The sequence below is a fragment of the Marmota monax genome, unplaced genomic scaffold, assembly GCF_021218885.2.
Source record: "Marmota monax isolate L192 unplaced genomic scaffold, Marmota_monax_Labrador192_F-V1.1 WCK01_AAM20220418_F8-fsc00001, whole genome shotgun sequence".
NCBI lineage: Eukaryota > Metazoa > Chordata > Mammalia > Rodentia > Sciuridae > Marmota > Marmota monax.
This window is the reverse complement of record NW_026693777.1, coordinates 28,471,591-28,489,191: the sequence shown is the minus strand read 5'-3', so window position 1 is coordinate 28,489,191 and position 17,601 is coordinate 28,471,591.

Below are 17,601 nucleotides of genomic sequence, written 5' to 3'. Positions count from 1 at the left end.
AAGGCCTCCCAGAGGACCAGGAGCTTCTTGCTGTTAGTGGCAGTCAGTGAGTTCTTGGCTGTCACAGTTCTTAAGTGACTTTCTGAGCACAGAGCAAGATCCATGTTAACGCCTCTGCTTTTGCAGCCTCTCTGGGGACATCATACCCTTGCGTTTGTTGGGGAGTCTCAGGGTGGCGACTGCACTCTCAGGTTGCTCCTGTCTCCCCCACATTGCTTCTTCTGTGGCTTGCTTTATAAAAAGCACTTTAAAACTTGGATTTTCCTCTCTGGTTTAAAAGGAGTGCATTCATTCTTTCATTCCACAACTCTTGTTCTAGGTGCTGACATATTGCAGGGAACAAAACACGAAAAGAATCTCTTTCTATATTGAGCTAAATGCTGGGGAGTGAAGACAAAAAACACAAGGCACTTTAATCAAATAGTGTGTAGGCTTGTGATAACTGTTATGAGAAAGAAATGAAAAGGAAGGGAGAGAATTGAGTATGTGCAGAGGGATTGCTACTTAAATGAATGGCTAAGGAAATCTCACTGATAGGGTGATTAGTGAGTCAAGGAGATGAGGGATGGCAGCTCTGGGAATGTCAAAGAAGAGCAGCAAGGACCCCAGCGTGGCAGGATTATCCAGACCGAGTTTTGTAGGAAATGTGGTCAAAGAGGTAGCAAGGGCTGCTCCTGGAGGACCTTATGGGCCCCTAGATTTCTCCAGAGTGGGAGGCAAAGATGTGCAGATTTTGAGCAGAAGAGCGACATGATCTGATTTTGGTGACCACATTAAGAACAGGCAGGAAAGGGCAAATGCAGAAGCAGAGAGAATGGAGGCCTCCTCCATTGCAGTATTCCAGGTGTGGATATCAGGGAAGGAGACAGGTGCTACATATTGTGCTGGAAGAGCTATTGGGGATGTAATAACCAACCAGTATGGAGTCCAAGAATTTTTTTTCCACTGAGTAATCAAAATACTGGGGCTTACAAAAATATAGATGGTATTTTTAAAACTATCTGGGAGTAAATCAGTTTTTGAATGGATAAAGTCACAAAGAAAAGGGTATAGAAGAAGAAGAGATCTAAGAACTGAACCCTGGTCACTTGATGTTAAAGGGACAGGGAGCCAAGGAGTGAATTTGTTCAGGTAATACTATTGCTGTCACAAAAAAAAAAGCCAAAAATAAATAATGGTTCAAATTTAGTAGTTTATTTCTCACTAACATAGAGTACAAAATGGGTGTCTGGATTGATGAGTGACTCTCCTCCTATCTTGTAGCTTCTCCATCTTTACCCCATGGCTTCCAATGTCATCATAAACATCTGTATCATGTGAGCAGAAAGAGAAAGAAGGTGAAGAATGGTGCATAGGAGGAGTGAGGGACCACATCTGGAAGTGGCAACTGTGGCCCTTCTAAACTGCTAGAGAGATTCACAAACACAGTCTGAGTGTCCACAAAAAAACAGAAAGTGCCTATGAAAAACAGCTCCATCACACAAGAAGGATCCAACCAAGGAGACCAAGAAGGTTGGTTAATGAGATGTTAGAAATGTCAACAGAGGGGCTGGGGATGTGGCTCAAGTGGTAGCGCGCTCGCCTGGCATGCGTGTGGCCCGGATTCGATCCTCAGCACCACATACAAAGATGTTGTGTCTGCCGATAACTGAAAAATAAATATTAAAAAAAAAACTATCTCTCTCTCTCTCCCTATCTCTCTCTCTTTAAAAAAAAAGAAAGAAAGAAATGTCAACAGAGTGTGATGTCTATCAAGTCATGTAAAGAGAAAATTTCAAGAAGGAAATGGCTACTTGTGCTCAATGAAGCTGAAAGATCAAGTCAGATGAGACCTGACCATTAGGTTACCATTAGTTATTGATTTTGGTGACTTTGACAAGGGCAGAGTGGTAGAGCAATAAGACCAATGACTTGTTGGAATGAGTTCAAGATGGAAACAAAGAAAAATTAAACTGGGCATGGATAACTCTTTCTGGAACCTGATAAACATAGATCAACACAAAGACTTGTCTGCTGACTTCCCCATCATTGTTGCGGCAGGAAACAGAATTCACTCCAGCTGGATCAAATGAAGAAATTTACGGAAGCATTCCTTATAGAGATGTGGGCTGGCTGGGTTGAGAGATTGAACAGCAGATGTTGAGATGCCCAGGCACCAGCTACAGTAGAAAGTTGCTACCACCTCTAGACCGAAAGGACAAAGGGGAAGAAATGTAGCTATTGAACACAATGAGAGGTGAATCAGCAGAAAAGGGTCACCAGTGGGAGTGGTGATTCCAGAAAGAACTAGCTGTTGCCTGAGATAGAGCATGGAAAGAAGAGAAGAGCCCCAAACCTTTATTCACACCCTCTGACCTCTAAAGAGCAGCTAGATACAATCAGAAATTCAGGAGCAGGGAAGCTCAAGAGATGTGCTCCAAAGGGGTCATCTTCCTATGCCACAAAAGAAGGCAGAAAAATGTGGGAAGGGGAAGGACAGAAAATAACTAGCTTAGAGGGGTTGCTTGACTTGAATTTCAGAAGTGGAAGGAAGTCTGTTACCTCTTATAAAGGATGTATCTTTTGTTTAATTGAATGTTCACAGGACAATCACCATATCTTCCCTGTTGACAATCACATTGTATAAAGAAATACAGTTATTCTAAATAACATTGAACATATTCAGTATAGGACACCATACTTGTAATGGAAATTAGCACACTGTATTAGAGTTCTCCAGATAGAATCAAGAATCAATAAGGTATCTATTTCTGTATATGGATCTATCTATATATCCATCTTCATATCCATATAAATATATAGATCGGTGGATATAGATATCCTGCATGTTATGAGGGAGAGTCAGTGGGATTTATCAATAGATGATAGACATATAGATAGATCACAGATGAGAAGGGATTTGAGTAATTGTTTCACATAATTATGGAGCATGAAAAGCTCTGACAATAGGCTGTTTGCAAGCCAAAGAAACAGGAAGGACAGTCCAAGCCAGAAGGTCTCAGAACCAGGGAAGCCTATAGTGTAACTCTCAGTCCAATGCCAGAGGCATAAGCACTTGGGGGACTACTAGTCCAGGTCCTGCAGTCCAAACGCTGGAAAACTTGGAGTCCTGATGACCAATTTCAGGAGAATCAGGGTGTCCCAGCTTTATGAGGGAGAGAGAAACCACCTTCCCTATTCTTATTCTATACAGGCCCTCAGCCAACTGGATGCAATCCACCCACTTTGAGGGCAGATCTTCCCTACTCATTTCCCTGATTCACACACCTGTCTCCTCTGCAAAGAGCCTCACAGACATACTTAGAAAGAATGCTTTGCTAGTTATCTAGGTATCCCTTAATCCAGTCAGGTTTATACCTGAAATAAACCATCACACATACAATGTTTACTTAAAATGGGAAACAAATATTTGACTAATCTTCCAAAAACTGGTTAATCATAGCAACCATCCCACAAGAAGGGATATTAAGTCCCATGATGTTCTAAGGCGGCAACTTGTGTGTATAGCTAAAATCAAGTGGGTTTACTGAATATCCAAAGCTATTTGTATTTCACTGAGAAGGAAGTAGCAAATTTGTACTGGTAATCCACATGCAAAGTATAGTTTGTGATTATAAAGTCAAAGAATATTATACAATTAGGTCACGTGTGTGTGTGCGTGCGAATGCACAAATACCATTCACAGAAGGAAATTAAAGAGGGATTCAAGAGTGTACCAAAGTCAGCATAACCACTCTGCCCCCCACCCCTGCCCCCAGCTCCTCCTCTTCTGATTTTTTATAATACAAGTGCATCCAGGAACCATCTCCCTTTTGTGGAAGGGATAACAGCTTTATACAATATTCATGTTTTCAATAATATCCCATGCAGAACACACTGGAGGTTTCTTTTATAACTTTCCTAATCATCTTTCACCCAATACAATTAGCATTATCTAAATTAGTTATCAGTTTACCAAATTGTCTCCTCCTTTTTTAAAAAGTCATATTGCAAAATTATAGGTATAGCCATAGACAGAACCAGTATTGTATGCTTTCAGACATTTGAAGAGAGATAATGTTCTTAATCCTAATTAGAATTCTTTCCCTTTCCTATATGAACTTCTCAGAATTAGGGGTGACCTTATTTTCATTTGGATGGAGGCATGGTAAATCAACCGACTTTCATTTGTCTTACAACACATCAATTCCTATTCAAATGTGTTTATTTAAGCTCTGAGCCTTTTTACTATCTTTCTACATTACTGTGTCTTTTAAAAATATTCATTTGGAATAGATTGCATTCTATTCCCCTCTTTCTGCAGTATGATCTTTTGTACATTTTAAGCATTGTTTGAGCCATTGAGTCCAAGGTCAGTATTACAGTGTTTCTATTTGAGTATCCTGCAAAGATCAGAAGACTTCTGGTTGACCATTGATATCTGTTCTCCCTTTCTGCCTTAGTTCTAAGGTTTAAACTGGGCATGTGGACACCCTGCCAGAGACTGTATTGTCCACTTCCCTTTAATCTGAATGTGGCTATGTGAGCAAATACAGACAGAGGGGACGTGTACAACTTCTGGGACTTCCAACATGGAAGATAATCCACTTGCTCCAGTACACCTCTCTTTCCCAGCCCCTAGCTGGAGCATGGAAGCAACCACAAGCCAGCTTTGATCATGGAGACAAGAACGTTGCTCCAAGTGATGGTAGAACAAGATGTATTCCTGTATGACTATGTTGGGACTAGAACTATCCCAACACCCAAACACTCTGCCAAATACTATCTTCTTTAAGCCACTGTATTTAAAGTTTCTTCATTAACTTAACTTTCATGCTAATTACTAGTTGTCAAAATGGGCTGAACTTTTCAAACTCATCAGAAAAGATGAGGTTCTATAATTGTAAAATTATTTAAGCTATAATATCACTTTTAATGGACTTATCCAGAATGTCCTCCTCCCTAACCAGGAAGATGAAGTCTAATTTACAACTCTTACTCTCAACCTGCCAACATCTGGTCTTTTTTCAAAGATTGTTTATTCAAACTGGAATCTGAATAAAGTAATTATCTCTAAATAACATGTATTGTTGAGTAAATTAAAATAGGATCAATTACCAGAAACAATACTTTATTTTTAAAAATGCTTTCTTCATTGATGCTTTCAAATTTAGGTTCCAATGGTATTAGACACATCAGCAGAGCAAAATAAAATTTTTAAATAATAAAATGAAATAAACCTATCCAATCCAAAAGAGAGACAGACAGACAGAGAGAAATGCAGATCTCGCTCCTTTTTGATTTTCCTGTGGGTGTATCTGAGTATCCATCTGTTTGGTTGCTACAGTGAACAGGAGTGTTTGTTGGTGTAATTGCGAGTTGTCATTCAAAACAACAACAACAAAAAAGTCTTCTCCAAAGAAAGTTAACTTCTAAAAACATTATGATATATAGAAATGCATAAGATTTCTTTGTATGTTTTTACATAAAGTGTTCTGCATCTTGCTAATGCTAGACAGCGCTTATGATGTGTCATTTGCTGTGATAATGAGGCATTTTTTTTTAAGTAACAGAACTTTATCAGCATGAAAGGTTTTTCTGGCCCTGAGGTTGTGGCAGCAATAGATGCATTTTTTAATCTTTCTAAATATTCACGTGATTTGATGTGAATATTCCTTTAAATTGTCCCCTTCCTTTCAGACGTTGTGATCAAGGCCGTGGGTAGGTGGGCACACGAGGATCCCTACAGCGGGAACCCACCGAACGCTCAGGACTGGGCTGCGCGGCTGGCCCTGCGTGCCCATCACGAGATCCAGCTTCAGGGTCTTGTACGGGACATTTTAAAAAGCAGAAATTCCATCATTGTGACAACCAAGGCAAGAAACTAAATCCCAAACATGTGACCTCAGCCTTGAAGCTTAATATTTAAGTTTTCTACGGCTCCTAGGTTCGAGGGTGCAGCAACTGAACGAGTTTGGCGGTTGGCCAAGAGCGCAGCCATCAGCACAGACCCAGCCGGCGAAGGCGTCCCTCGCTCTGCCGCTCTGCTCTCCCTAATCGGCTTCTCCAGAATCGGACCCTCCTCCTCCTCCTCCTCCTCGGGCCCTTTTGCTAGTTCTTCTACCTCTTAACCATTTTCTACACCTCCTCCCCTGTGCTCCAGTCGTAAATGCCAGTGTTTTTAAGGACTGGGAGCTTTCTGCTGTCACATCCATCTGCCTCTGGGGGATTTCATTCATGACCATAACCTACATATAAACCTGTCACTTGGTTATTTGCGGCTAGACATCCCACAGAAATCTGTAAGTAGAGTTGATGAAAACACAGTTTCAGAAACTGCCTTTGAAAATGCTCCTTCTCTCTATTTCCCATTTTAGTGAATAATTCCCTTATTTACCTGTGCCAGAAACCCAGGAAGAAGCCTTCATTTCTTCTCCATCAACCTCTTAAGGAACCTACAGTCGAATAGAGCAAAGCCTAATACTCTCAGCAGGGCGCATGCGCCTTCCGGGGGCTCAGCTTGTCATTGCTGGAAACAGTTCACCCAGGCTCCCTCCAGATAGTCCAGATAGTGAGCGGCAGACTTGGTGTCTCGAGTACTGGTGGCTTTGCAACACCTATCGCCAGGAGTGTCCATGGGCTTTGTGCATGAACTGGCTCAAACTCTCCTGCTTCTTGGCTGTCCTGCCTGAGTCTTTCCAGACAGAGCTAGTCACACTCTCCCTCTAATCACTGCTGTCCTTTGCACATGTCTTTACAGTGCTTGTATCACTATAAAACAATTATTTTTGCATATGGCTTTCTGTTTCTCCTGACCGAATTCCTTAAAGATTGGGATTATTTCTGAATCATCTTCGAGCTCAGATCTATTCCAGAAACTGGCACATAGCAGGCGCAATGCACGTTTAATGAGTGAATGAAAGAAAGAATGAGCAGACATGCTTGCTCCCAGTGGCCACTGGGACTAGGACCTTTTCTCTATGTCAAATACATGGTCCAAGAAGTTCTTCAAAGACAATGTTTTAGTCAGCTTTTCCACTGCTGTGACTACAAGATCTAATCAGAACATTTGTAGAGAAGGAAAAGTTTATTTGAGGGCTCACAGTTTCAGAGGTGTCAGTCCACAGACAGCAAGCAGTTGGCTTCATTTGGGGCTTAAGGTGAGGCTGAACATCATGGCAGAAGAGTGTGGCAGAGGGAGGCAGCTCACATGATGATCAGAAAGGAGAGAGAGAGAGAGAGGGAGAGAGGGAGAGAGAGAGAGAGAGAGAGAGAGAGAGAGAGAGAGAGAGAGACTGACTCCACTCGCCAGATACAAAATGTACACCCCAAATGCCCACCTCCTCCCTACACACCCTTCCTGCCTTCAATTACCACCCAGTTGATCCCAGTAGGGTTTTTTTTTTTTTTAATTAATTGGGTTAAGACTTATAACCCAGTCATTTCTCCTCCTTCTTGCATCGTTTCAAATGTGAACTTTTGGGGAACAGCTAATATCTAATCCATAACAGATAGTTTCATGACTGAATTTTTCTTTCTAATTTTTATATAGAAGACAAAATTTTAAAATACAACTCTGAGAAAAACCAGTATGTGTTTGCTAGATTAAACAAAGGTCACATTTTACAAATGGACTGCTTTCTTTCTCAGAGGAAGACGACAGTTAAATTGAGGAAGAGAATTTAATGTCAACATTTTTGCACAAATTTTCTCTGTATGTTTTCATTTCTTTCCTGGATGTAATCATGTCATTAGTTAATATTGAGACCTTAGATCAGCTACAGCACCTGAATGTTTTGAATAATAGAAATCTAACTGAAAGTTTATGTAGATTTTCATTTTCTTTAGGCTTCTATGTTTTCAGTGAATCTACAAAAATTTGCCCAAGAAAATTATGCTGAAAGAAGTTCTGAAGGCATTATAGATAAAGTATTGATAAAATCAATAGGAGTCCAGACTTTAACAGAATAAAGCAGGCATTTTGATAATCTTGATATTTAAAAAAAATCTCTTTGAGGTTAATTTAAAAGGTAAATTGAATGTCATTTTAGAAGTATAGTATAGTATTATGTTTTCCTTACAAACACTCTTATCTGTCACCAAATGAAAGAAAAATCATTGACATTTGTGAACGAAAAAACATATATAGGCTTGTCTTCTGTCTACATCTTCTAGCTCTGAAAATTGCAATATAGAAAAACTTTTTTTAAAAAAAATTTAGTTGTAGATGGAAACAGTACCTTTATTTTATTCATTTATTTTTATTTGGTGCTAAGAATTGAACCCATTTCCTCACACATGCCAGGCAGGTGTTCTACCACTGAGACACAACCCCCCCAGCCCCAAAAGACTTTTTTTTTTAAGGGTACTATATCTGTACAATTTGATCTTCTTTTTTTTTTTAAGAGAGAAGAGAGAGAGAATTTTTTTAATATTTATTTTTCAGTTTTTGGCAGACACAACATCTTTATTTTATTTTTTTATGTGGTGCTGAGGATCGAACCCAGCACCCTGAGCATGCGGGGCAAGAGCGTTACCGCTTGAGCCACATTCCCAGCCCTACAATTTGATTTTAAAAGAGGTTTTTTAAGCTTTGGGAGGGTAAGCTACTGGACAGGAAAACCATGTACAATATTACACTGACTAAAACATACTTTTACACTAACCGATAATCTTTCTTGGCCCTTAGCAAATGACAAAGAAGAAAGAACAACCCTTGGCAATATAATGAATATATAAAACATTTTTGTTTAGAATTGTCAGAATTAGTCCTTTTTTTCCTACAAATTGCTAAAGACTCCTTTATTCATCGACCCCCTTCTCCCTCACCCTGCCCCCCAAAAATAAATAAATTATACTACTAGGCCAATTACCATAAGCTATTGGAGATTAAGAAATTTATAAGTGTGTAAAATGTAGTCTGTTACAATAAATTCCTAGAAAACAATCAGTTGGTGTATAAAATGGAGTGGAAAAATGTTTAAAGGATCTAACTTTTTATAAGAAAAAACTGTATTTTATATATATATATATATATATATATATATATATATATATATGTGTTATAGTTATTTATCTCCACCAAGATTCCATGATTAACATGTTACTACTACATTTCCTTTATCATGTAACTATTTATCCATCCATTCATCTTAATTCGGGGATGTTTTTCAAGTAAGTTGCAGACATTATTATACTTCTCAACAATTCAGCATGCATATTACACAACAGAGGTAAGCATTTGTTAATGATGTCTTTATTTGTGGTAAAAAATTTTCACACTCTTAAATGATCTTAAGTGATCTTAAGTATATTCAGGTAGCCTAAACCCCTTCTAAATATACATTATCTGTGGCATCCCGGAAATACCAAAGGTTAGTTTTGCCTGTTCTAGAACTTCTTATGTATGGAATTATATAATATGCATTCTTTTTTTTTTTAATAGATTTTATTTATTTATTTATTTATTCATTCATTCATTCATTCATTTTCTTTTTTTTTTTTAAATTTTTTATTGTTGGCTGTTCAAAACATTACATAGTTCTTGATATATCATATTTCACAATTTGATTCAAGTGGGTTATGAGCTCCCATTTTTACCCTATATACAGATTGCAGAATCACATCAGTTACACATCCATTGATTTACATATTGCCATACTAGTGTCTGTTGTATTCTGCTGCCTTTCCTATCCTCTACTATCCCCCCTCCCCTCCCCTTCCCTCCCCTCCCCTCTTCTCTCTCTGCTCCCTCTACTGACATTCGTTTGTCCCCCTTATATTATTTTTCCCCTTCCCCTCACTTCCTCTTGTATGTACTTTTGTATAACTCTGAGGGTCTCCTTCCATTTCCATGCATTTTCCCTTCTCTCTCCCTTTCCCTCCCACCTCTCATCCCTGTTTAATGTTAATCTTCTTCTCATGCTCTTCGACCCTACTCTGTTCTTAGTTACTCTCCTTATATCAAAGAAGACATTTGGCATTTGTTTTTTAGGGATTGGCTAGCTTCACTTAGCATAATCTGCTCTAATGCCATCCATTTCCCTGTAAATTCTATGATTTTGTCATTTTTTAATGCAGAGTAATACTCCATTGTGTATAAATGCCACATTTTTTTTATCCATTCATCCATTGAAGGGCATCTAGGTTGGTTCCACAGTCTAGCTATTGTGAATTGTGCTGCTATGAACATCGATGTAGCAGTGTCCCTGTAGCATGCTCTTTTTAGGTCTTTAGGGAATAGACCGAGAAGGGGAATAGCTGGGTCAAATGGTGGCTCCATTCCCAGCTTTCCAAGAAATCTCCATACTGCTTTCCAAATTGGCCTTACCAATTTGCAGTCCCACCAGCAATGTACAAGTGTACCCTTTTCCCCACATCCTCGCCAGCACTTGTTGTTGTTTGACTTCATAATGGCTGCCAATCTAACTGGAGTGAGATGGTATCTTAGGGTGGTTTTGATTTGCATTTCTCTGACTGCTAGAGATGGTGAGCATTTTTTCATGTACTTGTTGATTGATTGTATGTCCTCCTCTGAGAAGTGTCTGTTCAGGTCCTTGGCCCATTTGTTGATTGGGTTGTTTGTTCTCTTATTGTCTAATTTTTTGAGTTCTTTGTATACTCTGGATATTAGGGCTCTATCTGAAGTGTGAGGAGTAAAGATTTGTTCCCAGGATGTAGGCTCTCTATTTACCTCTCTTATTGTATCTTTTGCTGAGAAAAAACTTTTTAGTTTGAGTAAGTCCCATTTGTTGATTCTAGTTATTAACTTTTGTGCTATGGGTGTCCTATTGAGGAATTTGGAGCCCGACCCCACAGTATGTAGATCGTAGCCAACTTTTTCTTCTATCAGACGGCGTGTCTCTGATTTGATATCAAGCTCCTTGATCCATTTTGAATTCACTTTTGTGCATGGCGAGAGAAAGGGATTCAGTTTCATTTTGTTGCATATGGATTTCCAGTTTTCCCAGCACCATTTGTTGAAGATGCTATCCTTCCTCCATTGCATGCTTTTAGCCCCTTTATCAAATATAAGATAGTTGTAGTTTTGTGGATTGGTTTCTGTGTCCTCTATTCTGTACCATTGGTCCACCCGCCTGTTTTGGTACCAGTACCATGCTGTTTTTGTTACTATTGCTCTGTAGTATAGTTTGAAGTCTGGTATCGCTATACCACCTGATTCACACTTCCTGCTTAGCATTGTTTTTACTATTCTGGGTCTTTTGTTTTTCCATATGAATTTCATGATTGCTTTCTCTATTTCTACAAGAAATGCTGTTGGGATTTTGATTGGCATTGCATTAAACCTATAGAGAACTTTTGGTAATATCGCCATTTTGATGATGTTAGTTCTGCCTATCCATGAACAGGGTATATTTTTCCATCTTCTAAGATCTTCTTCTATTTCTCTCTTTAGGGTTCTGTAGTTTTCATTGTATAAGTCTTTCACCTCTTTTGTTAGGTTGATTCCCAAGTATTTTATTTTTTTTGAAGATATTGTGAATGGAGTGGTTGTCCTCATTTCCATTTCAGAGGCTTTGTCGCTGATATACAGGAATGCCTTTGATTTATGCGTGTTGATTTTATATCCTGCCACTTTGCTGAATTCATTTATTAGCTCTAATAGTTTCTTTGTAGAGCCTTTTGGGTCTGCTAGGTATAGAATCATGTCATCTGCAAATAGTGATAATTTAAGTTCTTCTTTTCCTATTTTGATGCCTTTAATTTCTTTCGTCTGTCTAATTGCTCTGGCCAGTGTTTCGAGAACTATGTTGAACAGAAGTGGTGAGAGAGGGCATCCCTGTCTTGTTCCAGATTTTAGAGGGAATGCCTTCACTTTTTCTCCATTCAGAATGATGCTAGCCTGAGGCTTAGCATAGATTGCTTTTACAATATTGAGGTATGTTCCTGTTATCCCTAGTTTTTCTAGAGTTTTGAACATAAAGGGATGCTGTACTTTGTCGAATGCTTTTTCCGCATCTATCGAGATGATCATATGATTCTTATTTTTAAGTCTATTGATGTGGTGAATAACATTTATTGATTTCCGTATATTGAACCAGCCTTGCATCCCAGGGATGAATCCTACTTGATCATGGTGCACAATTTTTTTGATAAGTTTTTGTATCCGAGTGGCCAGAATTTTATTGAGGATTTTTACATCTAGGTTCATTAGAGATATTGGTCTGTAGTTTTCTTTCTTTGAAGTGTCTTTGTCTGGTTTAGGTATCAGGGTGATGTTGGCCTCGTAGAATGAATTTGGAAGTTCTCCCTCTTTTTCTATTTCCCGAAGTAGCTTGAAAAGTATTGGTATTAGTTCCTCTTTAAAGGTTTTGTAAAACTCTGCTGTATACCCATCGGGTCCTGGGCTTTTCTTAGTTGGTAGTCTTTTGATGGTTTCTTCTATTTCCTCAATTGATATTGGTCTGTTTAGGTTGTCTATATCCTCCTGACTCAATCTGGGCAGATCATATGACTTAAGAAATTTATCTATGCCTTCACTATCTTCTAATTTATTGGAGTATAAGGATTCAAAATAATTTTTGATTATCTTCTGTATTTCTGAAGTGTCTGTTGTGATATTGCCTCTTTCATCCCGTATGTTAGTAATTTGAGTTCTCTCTCTTCTTCTCTTCGCTAGCATGGCTAAGGGTCTGTCGATTTTGTTTATTTTTTCAAAGAACCAACTTTTAGTTTTGTCAATTTTTTCAATTGTTTCTTTTGTTTCGATTTCATTAATTTCAGCTCTGATTTTAATTATTTCTTGCCTTCTACTTCTTTTGCTGTTGTTTTGCTCTTCTTTTTCTAGGATTTTGAGATGAAGTATGAGATCATTTATTTGTTGGTTTTTTCTTTTTTTAAGGAATGAACTCCAAGCAATGAATTTTCCTCTTAGAACTGCTTTCAATGTGTCCCATAGATTCCGATATGTTGTGTCTGTGTTTTCATTAATCTCTAAGAATTTTTTAATTTCTTCCTTGATGTCTTCTATAACCCATTGATCGTTCAGTAACCTATTGTTCATTCTCCAAGTGATGTATTCTTTTCCCTTCCTTCTTTTATCATTGATTTTCAGTTCCATTCCATTATGATCAGATAGGATGCATGGTATTATCTCTACTCCTTTATATTGTCTAAGAGTTTCCCTGTGACATAATATATGATCTATTTTTGAGAAGGATCCATGTGCTGCTGAGAAAAAAGTGTAACTGCTTGATGTTGGGTGGTATATTCTATATATGTCAATTAAGTCTAGGTTATTAATTGTGTTATTGAGTTCTATAGTTTCCTTATTCAACTTTTGTTTGGAAGATCTGTCCAGTGGTGATAGAGGTGTGTTGAAGTCTCCCATGATTATTGTATGGTGGTCTATTAGACTCTTGAACTTGAGAAGAGTTTGTTTGATGAACATAGCTGCACCATTGTTTGGGGCATATATATTTATGATTGTTATGTCTTGTTGGTGTATGGTTCCCTTGAGCAGTATGTAGTGTCCCTCTTTATCCCTTTTGATTAACTTTGGCTTGAAATCTATTTTATTTGATATGAGTATGGATACTCATGCTTGTTTCCGAAGTCCATATGAGTGATATGATTTTTCCCAACCTTTCACCTTCAGCCTATGTATGTCTTTTCCTATCAAATGCGTCTCCTGTAGGCAGCATGTTGTTGGGTCTTGTTTTGTGATCCATTCTACTAGCCTGTGTCTCTTGATTGGTGAGTTTAAGCCATTAACATTTAGGGTTATTATTGAGATATGGGTTGTTCTTCCAGCCATATTTGTTTATTTATGTTACTAAACATGGTTTGTTTTCCTCTTTGATTATTTCCCCCCCTTTAGTGTCCTACCTCCCACTGTTGGTTTTCATTGTTATTTTCCATTTCCTCTTCCTGTAATGTTTTGCCAAGGATGTTTTGAAGAGATGGTTTTCTAGCTGCAAATTCTTTTAACTTTTGTTTATCGTGGAAGGTTTTAATTTCATCTTCCATCCTGAAGCTTAATTTCGCTGGAAACACAATTCTTGGTTGGAACCCATTTTCTTTCAGTGTTTGAAATATGTTATTCCAGGATCTTCTAGCTTTCAGAGTCTGTGTTGAAAGATCAGCTGTTATCCTGATTGGCTTACCCCTAAATGTGATCTGCTTCCTTTCTCTTGTAGCTTTTAAAATTCTCTCCTTATTCTGTATGTTGGGCATCTTCATTATAATGTGTCTAGGTGTGGGTCTCTTATGATTTTGCACATTCGGCATCCTGTAGGCTTCTAGGATTTGGGGTTCTGTCTCATTCTTCAAGTCTGGGAAGTTTTCTCGTATTATTTCATTGAATAGATTGCTCATTCCTTTGGTTTGAAACTCTGTCCCTTCCTGTATCCCAATGACTCTTAAATTTGGTCTCTTGATGTTATCCCATATTTCTTGGATGTTCTGCTCATGGTTTCTTAACAGTCTTGCTGAGCTGTCTATGTTCTTTTCAAGTTGAAATACTTTATCTTCATTGTCTGATGTTCTGTCTTCTAAGTGTTCTACTCTGCTGGTAGTATTCTCAATTGAGTTTTTAAGTTGGATTATTGCTTCCTGCATTTCTAGGATTTCTGTTTGTTTGTTTTTTATAACCTCTATTTCCCTGTATAGTTGATCTTTTGCTTCTTGGATTTGTTTATGTAATTCATTGTTGAAGTGATCTTTCATTGTCTGATTTTGCTGTCTGATGTCTTCCTTGAGACTCCAGATCATCTGAAGCATGTATATCCTGAATTCTTTATCTGACATTCCATCTGCTGCAGCTATTACCTCTTCTAACGTTGAGTTGACCTGCAATGCTTGTGGTCCTTTCTTTCCTTGTCTCTTCATACTGTTCGCGTTCCTTTCTACTTGGTGAAACTGTTGTGCTATTGAATTTTCCCCCTATATATTTATATTGGTCTTGTATAGTTGCAAAGTCTCCCTCGCAGGCGCCGGCGGCGGCTCTGTCCCTCTGCGGGCCGCTAGGCTTGTTCTGTCGGTGGTCACAGTTCTGTCTACTTTGCAGGCGCAGGCAGCGGCACTGCCCCTCTGCAGGCCTCTGGGGCTGTACTGCCAATGGGTCGCAGGTGCGCCTACCTTGCAGGCACGGGGGGGGGGGGGCGGCTCTACCCTTCCTCAGGCCACTGGGCCTGTTCTGTCACTTGGTTGCAGGTCTGGCCTGTTCTGATGGTGGTCACAGTTCTGTCTACCTTGCAGGCGCTGGGTGGAGGGGGCGGCTCTGCCTCTCAGCAGGTCGCTGCTCCTCTTCTGCCGGTGGGTTGCAGGCCCGCCTACCTTGCAGGAGTGATTGGAAGCTCTGTCCCGCCGCGGGCCACTGGGCCTTTTCTGTCGGTGGTCACAGTTCCCCTACCTGGCAGGCGCGGGGGGTGTGGGGCGGCTCTGCCCCTCAGCAGGCCGCTGGGCCTGCTCTGTGCGTGGTCACAGTTCCCTCTACCTTGCCGGTGCAGGGGGAGGGGGCGGCTCTGCCTCTCAGCAGGTCGCTGCTCCTCTTCTGCCGGTGGGTCGCAGGCCCGCCTACCTTGCAGGAGTGATTGGAAGCTCTCTAATATGCATTCTTTAGTGTCTGTCTTCTTTCATTCAGCATAATGCTTTTGAAATTCACCCATATTGCCTATTTCAGTAGTCTTTTTTTTTTTTATTGCTGAGTAGCATGACATTGGATACATTTATCACAGCTTATCTATTTCTGTTGATGGACACTAGGGTTGTTTCTGCTTTTGGGTTATTACAAACAATGCTGCTACAAATGTCTTACCAAAAACTCTTAAAAATATTTTAATTTTTCTTAGTTAAATACCAAGAAGTGAAATTGTTGGGTCATAAAATAGACTTTAGTATATTCATTTTATAAGAAATTGACAGGCTGCTTTTCAAAGGGATTGTATAATTTTATATCCCCATTGACAATGTGTAAGAGTCCCAGTAGCTCCATATTCTCACCATTATTTGATGTCAGTCTTTAAATTTTAGCCATTCTGAGGAGGCATCACAATACCAGGCTTTAAATTATACTACAGAGCTATAGTAACAAAATCAGCATGGTATTGGCACCAAAAGAAACATGAAGACCAATGGCATAGAATAAAAGACACAGAGACAAACCCACATAAATACACTTATCTTATATTAGACAAGGGTGCCATAAACATACATTGGAGAAAAGATAGCCTCTTCAACAAATGTGCTGGGAAAACTGGAAATCCATATGTAACAAAATTAAATTAGACCCCTATCTCTGAATCTGCACAAAGTTCAACTCAAAGTGGATTAAGAACCTAGATATTAGACCAGAGACCCTACCTTACTAGAAGAAAAAGTAGACCCAACTCTTCATCATGTTGGCCTAGGAACCAAATTCCTCAACAAGACTCCTAAAATGCAAGAAGTAAAATAAAGAATCAATAAATAGAATGATATCAAACTAAAAAGCTTCTTCACAGCAAAGGAAACAAACAAGAATGTGAAGAGAACACCTAAAGAATGGGAGAAAATCTTAGCCATCTGCACCTCAGATAGATAGAGCATTAATATCCAGGATATATAAAGACTCAAAAAACACCAAAAAAAGTGTGTATGGGAGGGGAGCGCAAAAGAACTGAACAGACACCTCCCAGAAGAAATACAATCTGTCAACGAATGTATAAAAACTGTTCAACACCACTAGCAATAAGAGAAATGCAAATTAAAACTACACTGAGATTCCATCTCACTCCAGTCAGAATGGCAATTTTCAAGACTATAAGTAACACTAAATGTTGATGAGGATGTGAGGGGAAAAGGTACACTCATACATTGCAAATTGTGCAACCACTACGGAAAGTACGGAGATTCCTCAGAAAACTTAGAATAGAAGCACCATTTGACCTAATTATCCCATGATTGGCATATAATCAAAAGACCCTAAATCAGCATTCTGTAGTGTCACAGCCACATCAATGTTTACAGCAGCTCAAGTCACAATAGCTAAGCTATGGAACCAATCTAGGTGTCCTTCAATAGATGAATAGATAAAGAAAATGTGGTGTATATATATATATATATATATATATATATATATACACACACACACACACACAATGGAATATTACTCAACCATAAAGAAGAATGGAATTATGGCATTTGCTAGTAAATGAATGGAAATGGAGCCCATCATGCTAAGTGAAATAAGCCAATCTGCCAAAACCAAAGGTCAAATGTTCACTCTGACATGTAAATGCTGACTCACAAGAGGTAGGGGTAACGGAGGGAGGGAGAAAGGGAGGTTTACCAATTGCACAGGGCAGAGTGGGGAGAAGGAAGTGGGGACTGGAATGGGAAAGACAGTAGAATGCATCGGACATAATTTTCCTATGTTGATGTGTGATACACAATCAGTGTAACTTCACATCATGTATAACCACAAAAATGGGAAGTTATATTCCTTGTATATATGATATGTCAAAATACATTCTATTGTCACGTATAACTAAAAAGAATAAGTTAAAAAATTTTAAATTAAAAATAAAATAAAATTTAGCCATTATGGTGCATGTGTAATGGTATTTCATTATGATTTAAATTGACATTTCCTTTATGAATAATGATTTGAGCACTTTTGTA